Here is a 13,429-nt window from a genome sequence, read left to right as displayed (position 1 = left end):
TCGCATAAGGTGGCCAAAGTACTGGAGTTTCAGGTTTAGCATCAGTCCTTCCAGTGAACACCCAGGACTTATCTTCTTTAGAATGGACCGGTTGGATCTCCTTGCAGTCCAAGGGACTCTCAAAAGTCTTCTCCAACACCACAGTTCAAAAGCATCAATTCTTCAGCACTCAGCTTTCTTCACAGTCCAACTCTCACATCCATACATGACTACTGGAAAAACCATAGCCTTGACTAGAGGGACCTTTGTTGGCAGAGTAATGTCTCTGCTTTTCAACATGCTATCTAGATTGGTCATAACTTTTCTTCCAAGGAGTAAGTGTCTTTTAATTTCATGGGTGGAATCACCATCTGCAGTGATTTTGGAGCCCCCAAAAACAAAGTCAGCCACTGTTTCCCCATCTATTCCCCATGAAGTGATGGGACCAGATGCCATGATCTTAGTTTTCTGAATGTTGAGCTTTATATGTACTTGGATTAGAGAGGTTTGGTAACTTTCTAAAGTCACATAGCTAGTAAGAGGCAGAATCAAGAGTTAAACTGAAGACTGTGTTGATATTTTAATTTAAGGACTTAAGTTTAATTGAGGACTGTGTTGATATTCCACGAGCTTGATCTGTTATTATTTACTTTGTCAAGTCACTAAAGTACGGTAGCTAATTTTATCTGAACTCAGGGCCATGAATTTCTATATGCAGCTTTCCAATACCTAAGAATTATCTTTGGATCTAAGAAAAGAACCAAAAATAATATTTTTAATAAATCTCAGCTATATAATTTTTTATTCTTAAGCTAGAGAAAGTAACTATAAATATTTAGTTATGTCAACTTTCAAATGGTGTTTATACATTTCTGTCCAATTTTTTTCAACCTTGGCAGCACATTAGAGTCAGAGAGAACTTAGCCATTTATCTCCCAGAGTCAAATAACATGATTGTGGATATCAAGGCAAGGAGAGGCCAAATCATTTGCCCATGATAAAGATGAGGTTAGAGGGATTTCCCTGGTGATCCAGTGGCTGAGACTCTATGTTCCCAATACTAGGTCCACAGGTTTGATTCCTGGTCATTCAGCAAAGATCCTGCATGGTGCAGAATATTCAAAAAGCAGGGTGGGAAGATGGAATTAGAACCACAGAAAAGAGGAAATAGTTCATTGAGAAATTAAAATAGACACATTTTTCTTTTTCTTCTTAATATGTTACATACACTTACCTTAAAATGACCAATTAATGAGGCTAAAATCATATCTTAACCAAATAAGAAAGTTGAAAAATTGAAATCTAAGAAAGTTATAAATGAGGAAAATTTGCTTTGACTGCTACAGATGAAAATGAAGAAACTAAACTATTTCTTTTATTTCTGAGGTAGAACCTGTTTAAAAAATAATAATAATAACTGAGTAAATTTTAAAGATCTTATTGGCTTTTTCAGTGATTCATGAATTGGACAGTATCCCATTTGCAAAATAATGATGCTCTAAGACACTACAAAATGAGACTTTTATAGGCAGAAGGAATCAGGAGCAAGGAAATCATACTAGCAAAATGCGGATTGATTGTGGCAAGGTCACTTTCCTTCAGTGGCTAGTGGATGACCTCACCATTTCAAGTCAGGTGACTCCTGATTGACTGAATTAACATTCAATTTCTAAGAGTTTGTCTCAGTTTGGTGATGTGGAGCTTAACATAAAAGAATCCATTCGAGAGTCACATTTGTCTCGTTTTTGACAATTACCTTTTATTGGTCGGGCTCAGCTTTACTTAGAGATGTGATCAAAATGCAAAGCATTAGTGCCTCTACTCTCACAGGTTTTTGCTGATCTCTGTGTAGTATTCCCAGCTTATGAGACTTTTTGCTGAATCTCTGACGTGTTCACAGGTCACTACTTAGGGTTCACCTATTTTAGTTAGGCTTTCTTTTCCTTGTTTGTCTGATGTTTCAATCTTGGTGGTTAGTGACTTTGAAACTGCCTTTAAAGCTCTTGAGAGAATACAGCTCAATGGGGAGACTATTATTGTTATAAGCAGGATAATTCCCAAAGTTTGGAGTACACTTCAGAGCCACGGTTACCAAGAGCCAAATAAATCAGAATCAAGTAAGTTAAAAAAAAAAAAAAATTAAGATCCCATTGAAAGAATCACTTTCTTGTTCAGCGACTTTATATAGGTAAGTCTCAGACTCCCCAGATGTGTCAATTCAGGGGTAGCAGGTGGTGTTGGCAACACATAAATATCTCCTTGCTCAGCTAAAAGATAATCAAGGACTTTTTTATCATCAAGAACAATTTTGGTAAGAGAGTCTAGGAACATTTTTGAACAACTATTGCTTTAGCAATAGATTCTTAAGTATCTTCAGAGTTAAAATAGAGATTCCTAATCACAGCCACATTTACACTTATTAACCAGGGAAGTAGAGGTGTACCAAAGAAAGTGAATCCTGAATCCTGAATGCCTCCTGGTAGATCCCTTCTAGCTCAACAATGCAAATCTAGGGAGCTGATCAACGTGATATCTCAGTTTGGATGCAGGCAGTTAGAGCCACAGTTGGATAATCTAAGAGGCACTGCCTGGTCATGCACCAGCTATCCAGACATCCATAGACCCAAGGAGCATAATAACAACTACAGATAAAGATAAATCTTGTCAGGGTATAAACCAGTCTAGTAAAAATTGCATTGTTAATGGATTTATTGGACTTCCTAATGGCTCATTGGTAAAGAATTTGCCTGCAATGCAGGAGACACAGATTCAATCCCTGGGTCAGGAAGATCCCCTGGAGAAGGAAATGGCAACCTACTGTATTACAACCAACTCCTGTATCTCATGGACAGAGAATCCTGGTGGTCTGCCGTTTGTGTGGTCACAGAAGAGTCAGCCATGACTTGGTGACTAAACAACAACAAAGGGGATTTATTTATAGTGATATTTGCATTTGTTCATTCAAACCAGGGGTCAATTTTTAGAACATACAAGAAATAAATCTCAGAGAACAAGATGGCAGAAGAGTAGGTGGACATGGAGTCCATCTCTCTCCACAGACACATCAGGAATACACCTTCAGACACAGAAATGCTTGCAGAACACCAGTTGAGACCAGACAGGAGTACCTGACCACTGGTAAAGAATATATATAACCATGCAAAACTTGGTAGGGTGAAGGAGCTAGGAAGAAAACAGGAGTGTTAGTAGGACTGAACCTGCCCTTGACAGGTGGGGGAACTGAAGCAGGGGTTCAATCCCCACATCGGGGTAATTGTCTGCTTCAGAAGAGAAATATTTAAGGCTGAGAGTGAAACAGCTGATCTGTGGCAGCCTAAATGGAATGAGAATGAGACAGTCCTTGCCACAGCCATAGTACCCCAGACAGGGATGAAGGTCCCCTAGAAGGGGCAGTGACTGGGAGTTGGAGTTTAGGGATTGTGGAGCAATCACGGGGTGAGGGCTGCTGTTGACTGTGGAGAAACAGAGAGGAGGAGACTGTGGTGGGAAATGCCTGAGGAGGAAAGCCAGAAAGCCAAGGAAGCAAGGCGAAACTACTGAGCCATGCATAGAGGGTGGAGCCATCACCATAATCTCTCTCTCCCCTCGCACCAGCACTGACAGCTGAACAATAGTGAGGCTGGCCCATCAACTGCCTGGTGCACCAAACTTCAGAGTAGAGCACTGTCCCCCAGGGTGTCCTTTAAGTGACTGATGTGCCCGAACTACAGAGTAGGACCCTACCCAGGGTGCCCCTTTAAATGCCTGATGTGCCGATCTGCAGAATAGGACCCAAGCCAGGGAGGAGGAGAGGGGTGCACTCTATATGCCTAACTCACTGAACAACAGAGAAGAACCTTAGGCAAAAGAGCCCTCTAAGTGCCAGAAAGGGTGGCACTATGGAGAAAGACTAGCCAAAGAGGCCTTCTGATCATTAGTTACCAGACACTTGAACAAAAGACTCTGATAGGGACATAATTCCTGTGGATAAGGCAGTCCATCTCCCTGTATACTTGGCGCCACCAGGGTCCCTGTGACACAAGCAGCTGCGCCAACTTCAGGCTCAACCCTCACTGAGGCAGAGCTGGCACAGGCGAAAAAAAGTCTTGGGTCTATGCATAAGGGGTCGTTTTGGTCATTTCCAACTCTTTGCGATTCTGTGGACTGAGGCCTGCCAGGCTTCTTTGACAGTGGGGTCCTCCAGATAAGAATACCGGAATGTATTGGCCAATACTGGTTGCCATACCCTTCTAGAGCACTATATTTCCTGCTGCCTTAGCCAACAACTCCCCTAAGTACCTGGTGCTACTAGAATCCCTGTGACCCAAGCAGCTGCATTACCTCTACACCTGGCCCTCATAGGGGCAAACCCAAGTCCTCCATGACAGCCTCAGGAGCAAACCCCAGTGGACAACCCACATGCAGAAGTGGAAATAAAACCACAAGTGAAACCCAGGGGCAGTGTGGCTAAGGAAGAAGACCCCAAATCTTCCTACCATCTGTATAAGCTGCAGATTACATCCACATGATCAACTAGGCAGACTCTGTATCTATGGAATATGTAAGAGGACATTGAGAGCTCCCACAAAAGAAAACATGCTAGTTTTGAGAGCTGTGGACATTGGAAGCAAGAACACACAGAAGTTGGACCACATTGGCATCTGAGCTGCCCCCACAACATGCCCAGAGAACAGAGCAGGGTTGGAAGGCACCCTAGGGGGGCAAGGTGGACTGTGACTCCCAGCAATGGAAAGGACCCTGACAGCAGTGACTCAAGATAAATATTTACTGTTCTTATATTTTGATTTGTTCTTCACTTTCTTTCGGATTTTTCTCTTTTTTTCTTTTTTCTTTTTTTTTTTTACCTCTGTTGTAGTTATCTATTTTATTAGCACAAAGAAATCAAATTAAGCTTTTGAGTTTTGTTTTGTCAATTACACTTTTTATTATTGTTATAAACCTCTATTTTGGCCTTTTTCAAAGTTCTGTGGAGTTTTCTTTTCTTTTTTTTCTCTTTTTTTAATTTTCATTTTTAATTTTTTTTAAAACCTATTATTACTTTTTCTACATTTATTCTTTATTTGCTTTTCTCACTGTTCTTTTCCCCTTGCAGTTAATATTTAATGTATATAAATCATCTTTGTCTACCCCTATTTAAATTTGCATATCTATTCTTTCTTTCTTTTCCTTTCACCATATTTGTTAGTTTTATTTTCATTGCTTTATTCCCCACTTGTCACCTTGCTTTAGTTTTATTTTCCAGTTTGTACTTTAGTTAGTTTTATTCTTAACTGGTACATACCATTTTTGGTTTTCTTTGTTTGTGGGGTCAATCTGTTGTACTTTATTTTGGGGGAACTGGTTTGATTTTGCTTATGGGAGTATATGTATGTGTGTATATTCCATTATTTTAATTATTATTTGCCTGATTTTGTAACTGCCATTTGTCTGGGGTTCATCTTTTGGCTTCTAGTTTTTGGGTATCTGTTTAATCTCACTTCATGCCATAACAAACCACCTGTGGAACCTTCGTTCCTGGCCAGAGGTCAAGCCCTGAGGCTTTGGAGTGGGAGCACTGACTCTAAGACCCTAGACTAGCAGAGATCTCCTAACCCTAGGGAGTATCAAACTCCCACAAAGGAAACCACTTGAATACAAGACCTGGCATCATGTAGCCACCAGTAGCACCTGATGCAGTATGCCTCATCCAAACAACAAGCAAGACAAAAATAGAAACACAATCATCAGCAGACAGAATTACCACCTCGCTCAGCCCTGCCCATCACAGGAAAAAACAAAAAACAAAAAACAAAAAACTCAGCACAAATTTCACCCTATATGAAACTTACACAGACCACTGGACCAACCTTAGGAGGGCAGAAACCAAAAGGAAGAAAAAATTCAACCTTGAAGCCTGGGAAAAGGAGGCCTCAAACACAATAAACTTAAAAAAAAAAAAAAAAAAAAGAAAGAAAGAAAGAAAAGGTGAGAAATACTGCATAAATGAAGGAACAAAATAGAAGCACAGATGTCCAAATAAATGAAGAGGAAATAGGCAAACTACCTGAAAAAGAATTTAGAATAATGATAGTAATGATGATTAAAAACCATGAAAACAGAATGGAGAACATGGAAGAATCAATTGACAAAGATCTAGAAGAATTAAAAATAAATATTCAGAGATAAACAATACAATTACTGAAATTAAAAATACTCTAAAGAATCAATAGCAGAATATCTGAAGCAGAAGAACGGAGCAGTGAGATGGAAGATAAAATAGTGGAAATAACTGCTGAAGGCGGAATAAAGTAAAAAGAATGAAAAGAAATGAGGATAGTCTCAGAGACCTACCTCTGGGACAATATTAAATGCACCAACATTTGAATTGTAGGGATCTGAGAATAAGAAGAGGAAAAGAAAGGGTATGAGAAAAATTTTGAAGAGATTATAGTTGAAAATTTCCCCAACATAAAAAAGGAAATATTCAATCAAGTCTAAGAGGTGCCAAGAGCCCCATACAGGATAAACCCAAGAAGAAAAATGCCAAGACACATACTAATCAAACTAATAAAGATTAAACATGGAGAATATGAAAAGCAGGAAAGGAAAAGCAACAAGTGACATGCAAGTAACCTCCATACAATTAACAGCTGATCTTTCAGCAGAAACTCTGCAGGCCAGAAGGGAATGGCAGGATATATTTAAAGGATTGAAAAGGAGATATCTACAACTAAGATTATTTTACCTGGCAAGGATCTCATTGAAAATCCATGGAGAAATAAAAAGCTTTTCAGACAAGCAAAAGTTAAGAGAACATTATCACCAAACCAACTTTACAACAAATGTTAAAGGGACTTATATAGTTAGGAAATACAAGAGAAGAAAACATATACAAAAACAACCCCCAAACAATTAAGAAAATGGCAATAGAAACTTCAATTCAGTTCAGTTCAGTCTCTCAGTTGTGTCCAACTCTTTGCGACCCCATGAATTGCAGCACGCCAGGCCTCCCTGTTCATCACCAACTCCTGGAGTTCACTCAAACTCATGTCCACCGAGTTGGTGATGCCATCCAGCCATCTCATTCTCTGTCATCCCCTTTTCCTCCTGCCCCAATCCCTCCCAGCATCAGAATCTTTTCCAATGAGTCAGCTCTTCGCATGAGGTGGCCAAAGTACTGGAGCTTCAGCTTTAGCATCATTCCCTCCAAAGAACATCCAAGATGGAAAAATATATGCCATACAAATGGAATGCAAAAGAAAGCTGGAATAGCAATCCTTATATCACACAAAGTAGACCTTAAAATAAAAAATATTACAAGAGATAAGGAGAGACACTACGTAATGATAAAGGGATCAATCCAAAAGGAAGACATAACAACTATAAATATCTATGCACCCAACATAGGAGCACCTCAATACGTAAAACAAACACTAACAGACATGAAAAGAGAAATTGACAGTAACAAAATAATAGTAGGAGACTTAGCACTCCACTCACGAAAATGGATAGATAATAAAGACAGAAATTTAATAAGGAAACACATGTTTTAAATGATACATTAGACAAGATGGATCTCATTGATATCTTCAGGACATTCCATCCAAACGCAGAATACATCTTCTTCTCAAGTGCTCACGAACATTTTCCAGGATAGACCACATCTTGGGTCATTAATCAAACCTCAATAAATTTAGGAAAATTGAAATTAATCAATTATCTTTTCCAACCACAACACTATGAGACCAAATATCAATTACAAGAAAAACATTGCAAAAAGCACACAAGTACATGGAGATTAAATAACCAACAGGTTACTAGAGAAATAAAAAGAGAAATAAAAAAAATTCCTAGAAAAAAGAATGACAATGAAAACACAACAACTCAAAACCTATGGGATGCAGCAAAAGCAGTTCTAAGAGGGAAGTTTATAGCAACACAATCCTACCTCAAGAAACAAGGAAAACATAGAATAAACAACCTAGCTTTACACCTAAAACAACTGGAAAAAGAAGAACAAATAAGCCTCAAAGGTAGAGAAGGAAAGAAATCATAAAGATCCAAGCAGAAATAAATTAAAAACAAATGAAAGAAATAATAGTAAAGATTAACAAGAATAAAAGCTGATTCTTTGAGAAGATAAACAAAACTGACAAAGCTTTAGCCAGACTCACCAAGAAAAACAGGAGAGAAAAGTCAAATCAACAAAATTAGAAATGCAAAATGAAAGGTTACAGCAGAAAATGCAGAAAGACAAAGGATTATAAGAGACTATTATGAAATAAAATAGAGAACCTGGAAGGAATGGACAGATACTTAGAAAGGCTCAATCTTCCAAGATTGAACCAGGAAGAAATATAATTATGAACAACCCAATTACATGCAGTGAAATTGAAACTGTGATCAAAAATTTCCCAAAAAACAAAAGCCCAGGACCAGATGGCTTCACAGGAGAATTCTATCAAACATTTAGGAAAGAGCTAATGCTTCTCCTTCTAAAACTCTTTCAAAAAAGTTGCAGAGAAAGGAACACTTCCAAATTCATTCTATGAGGCCACCATCACCCTGATACCAAAACCAGACAAAGACAACACAAAAAGACAGAGAACAAGACGGCAGGGTGTATGTGGATTACATTTCTCTCCACGATACCTCAGGAATATACCTTCAGACACAGAAGTGCACACAGAACACCACCTGAGAGTGTACAGGCATACCTGACCAGCAGAACAGAATATATCTAATCATGCAAAACTCAGTAGGATGAAGGAACTAGGGGAAAAACAGGAGTTTTAGTAGGACTAGACCTGCTCTTGATGGATAGGGGAACTAAAGCAGGGGTCTGATCCCCACATTGGGGCAATTGTCTGGTTCAGAAGAGAAATATTTAAGGCTGAGAGTCAAACAGCTGATCTGTGACAGCCTAAATGGAATGAGAATAAGACAGTCCTTGCAGCAGCCAAACATACCCTGAACAGGAACAATAGTCCCCTAAGCACAGCATCTGGGAGCTGGAGTTTAGGGATTTGATGGCAATTCCAGGGCAAGGGCTGCTGTTGACTGTGGAGAGACGGATTGAGGGGATGTGGGAGAGGAGATTGTGGTGGGAAATGCCAATGGAGGAAAGCCAGGCAGCCATGGAAGCAAGGCGAAACTGCTGAGTCATGCATAGAGGATGGAGCCATCACCATAGCCTCTCTCTCCCCACCCTCCAGCATTGGCAGCTGAACAATAGTGAGGCTGGCCCATCAAATGCTTGATGAACTGAACTACAGAGTAGGATCCCACCCAGGGTGCTCCTTTATGTGACTGAAGCACCGAACTACAGAGTAGGACCCCACCCAGGATGCCCTTTAAGTGCCTGACATGCCAATCTACAGAATAGGACCCCAGCCAGGCAGGTGGGGAGCCCTTTATGTGCCTGATGTGCCCAATAACAAAGAAGAACCCCAGGCAAGGGAGCCGTCTAAGTGCTTGAATGTGTGGAGCTACGGAGAAAGACTGGCCAAAGAGGCCTTCTGATCCCCAGCTACAAGAAGCCCCCAAAAAGACTCTGATAGGGCCACAGTTCCTGCGGTGGAGGCAATCCATGGCCCTGCACACTAGGCAACACAAGGGTCCCTGCAAGCCAAGCATGCATGAAGGTTGACCTTCATGCTCAACCCTCATTGGGGCAGAGTTGCCACAGGCAAAAAAAAAATGCTTACATCTATGTGGGCCAGGTCACTTCAGTCATGTCCAACTCTTTGCAGCCCTGTAGACTGTGGCCTCCCAGGCTTCTGTTCTAGGGTTCTCCAGGCAAGAATACTGGAGTGTATTGGCCAATACTGGTTGCCATACACTTCTAGAGCACTATATTTCCTGCTGCCCTAGCCGCCAATGCCCCTGAGTACCTGGTGCTGCTAGAACCCCTGTGACCCAAGCAGCTACGCCACCTTGACACCTGGCCCTCACAGGGGCAAACCCAAGTCCTCCAGGACAGCCTCAGGAGTAAAACCCCAGTGGACAACCCACATGCAGAGGTGGAACTAAAACCACAATTGAAACCCAGGGGCAGTGTGGCTAAGGAAGAAGATCTAAAACCATCCCACCAGCTGTACAAGCTGCAAGTTAAATCCACATGATCAAGTAGGTAGACTCTGTGTCTATGGAATGTATAAAAGGTCATTGAGAGCTCTGACAAAAGAAAACACACTAGTTCTGATAGCTGTGGACATTGGAGGCAAAAACACATAGAAGTAGGACCAGGTTAGAAACTGAGCTGCCCCCACAGCAGGTCCAGAGTACAGCACAGTATTGGAGGGCATCCTAGGGAGGTAGGCTGGACTGTGACTCCCAGTGAGGCAAAGGTCTCTGACAGCAGTGACTCAAGAAAAACATTTATTGTTCTTATTTTATGAGTTGTTTTATAGATGCTTTTGGGTTGTTGTTGTTTTTTTTTAATCCTTTTTCTTCCCTCTCTGTTTTAGTTGTCGATTTTATTGGCACTATGCTATCCAATTAAGCTTTTGAGCTTTTTTCGTTTTTTCTCAATCAAAATTTTTATTGTTGTTATAAACCTCTGCTTCAACACTGGCCTTTTGCAATTCTGTGGAGATTTCCTTTTTTTTTTTTTTTTTCTTTTTCTCCTTTTTTAATTTTAAATTTTAAATCTATTATTTTTTCTATATTTATTCCTTTGTTTGCTTTCCCTGTTGTTCTTCCCCCTTGCAGCTAAACTTTAACATATATAAATCGTCTTTATCTACCTCTATCTAACTTGGCTTATCTGTTCTTTCTGTCTTTTCTTTCTCTCCTTTCTTCACAACATATGTGTTAGTTTTAGTTTCATTCCTTTATCCCCCAATTGGCAATTTGATTTAGTTTTGTTTTCCAGTTTGTGCTTTAGTTAGTTTTGCTCTGATAAATATAATGTTTGGTTTCCTTTATTCACCAGGTCAATCTATTGTACTTTTATTATTGTTGCATTTGTTTTGATTTTGCTTATGGGTATATATGCATATGTGTATATTCAGTCACACTTTTTATTGTTATTATAAACCTCTGCCTCTACGTTGGGCTTTTGCAGTTCTGTGGAGTTTTCCTTTTTTTTTTTTTTTGCTTTTTTCTCTCTTCTGTTTTTTCTCTTTCTTATAATTTTAATTTTTTAACGTATTGTAGTTTTTCTACATTTATTCCTTTGTTTGCCTGTCCTACTGTTCTTTTCCCTTTGCAGTTAATCTTTATATAAATCTTCCATATCTACCTCTATAAGTAAATAGAGCAATGTTTACCTTTATAAATCTTCTATAGCTTCCCTGGTGGCTCAGACAGTAAAGACTCGGCCTGCAATGACGGAGACCAGGTTCGATCCATGAGTCAGGAAGATCCCCTGGAGAAGAGAATGGCAACCCACTCCAATATCCTTGCCTGGGGAATCCCGTGGACAGAGGAGCCTGGTTGACTACAGTCCATGGGGTCACAAAGAGTCGAACATGACTGAGTGACTAATTTTCACTTTTTTTTCATATCTACCTCTATTTAAATTTGCATATCTATTCTTTCTTTTCTTTCCTTCTTTTCCTGTCAATATATTTGTTAGATTTGTTTTCATTGCTTTATTCCTCTCTTGGCACCTTGCTTTAGTTTTTTTTTTTTTTTTTTCCCCAGTTTGTGCCTTAGTTTTGTTCTTAACTGGTAAATATAACTTATGATTTCCTTTGTTCACCAGGTCAATCCACTGTACTTTATTTTTGTTGGACTGCTTTAACTTTGCTTATGGGTGTATATGTATATGTGTATATTCTATTATTTTAATTATTTTTTGCCTAATTTTGTAACTGTCATTTGTCTGGGGTTCATCTTTGGTTTCTCATTTTTGGATATTTGTTTTAATCTCACTTAATGCCATAACAAGCCACCTGTGGAATTGTTCCTGACCAGACATCAGACCCTGAGCCACTGGAGTGGGAGCACTGACTCTAAGACCCTAGACTACCAGAGAACTAACCCTAGGGAGTATCAAATAGTGAGAACTCACACAAACTAAACCACCTGAATACAAGACTGAGCATCAACCAACCACCAGTAGCTCCCTGTGCAGGATGCCTCATCTAAACAACAAGCAAAACAAAAGTACAAACCCAATCATAAGCAGACAGGATCACCACCTCACTCAGCCTTGCCCATCAGAGGAAAAACAAACAAGAAAACAAAAACTAAGCAGAAATCTCACTCTATACCAAACTTACACAAACCACTGGACCAATCCTGCTGCTGCTGCTGCTAAGTCGCTTCAGTCATGTCCGACTCTGTGTGATCCCATGGACAGCAGCCCATCAGGCTCCCCTGTCCCTGGGATTCTCCAGGCAAGAACACTGGAGTGGATTGCCATTTCCTTCTCCAATGCATGAAAGTAAAAAGTGAAAGTGAAGTCGCTCAGTTGTGTCCAACTCTTAGCAATGCCATGGAGTGCAGCCCACCAGACTCCTCCATTCATGGGATTTTCCAGGCAAGAGTACTGCAGTGGGATGCCATTGCCTTCTCCAGGACCAACCCTAAGAGGGAAGAAATCAAAAGGAGGAAAGAATTCAACCTTTTCCAAGTGAATAATTAACTTTTCTTGAAGCTTGGGAAAAGGAGACCTGAAACACAGTATGCTAAAATATAATAATAATAATGAAAAGGCAGAGAAATACTACACAAAGAAAAGAATAAACTAGAAACACAGAAGTCCAAACAAATGAAGAAGAAATAGGCAAAATACCTGAAAAAGAATTCAGAATAATTATAGTAAAGATGATCAAAAACCTTGAAAACAAAATGGAGAAAATGCAAGAATCAATTAACAAAGACCTGGAAAATTTAAAGAATAAATAAACAGAAATAACACTTACTGAAATTAAAAATACCCTGGAAGGAATCAATAGCAGAATATTTGAAGCAGAAGAATGAATCAGTGAGCTAGAAGATAAAATGGTTGAAATTACTTCTTTTCTGTAGACAACCTAGCTTTACATCTAAAACAGCTGGAAAAAGAACAACAACAACAACAAAAATCCGAAAATTAGTAGAAGGAAGGAAATCGTAAAGATTTGAGCAGAATTAATTGAAAAATAAATGAAATAAACAATAGTAAAGATTAACAAAAAATAAAATCTGGTTCTTTGAGAAGATAAACAAAATTGACAAACTTTTAACCAGATTCACCAGGAAAAAAAGAGAATAATCAAATCAGCAAAATTAGAAGTGAAAAAGGAGAAGTTACAACAGACAATGAAGAAATACAAAGGTTTATAGGAGACTAGTATGAACAACTATATGGCAATGAAATAGATAACCTGGAAAAAATGGACAGATTCTTAAAAAGTTCAATCTTCTAAGACTGATCCAGAAAGAAATATAAATTACAAACAATCCAATTACAAGCAGTGAAATTGAAGCTGTGATCAAAAGTTTCCCAAAAAACAAA

Source organism: Budorcas taxicolor, chromosome 6 (assembly GCF_023091745.1).
Source record: "Budorcas taxicolor isolate Tak-1 chromosome 6, Takin1.1, whole genome shotgun sequence".
NCBI classification, from domain to species: domain Eukaryota; kingdom Metazoa; phylum Chordata; class Mammalia; order Artiodactyla; family Bovidae; genus Budorcas; species Budorcas taxicolor.
The sequence above is the reverse complement of the archived record's forward strand: the minus strand, read 5'-3'. Positions refer to the sequence as shown.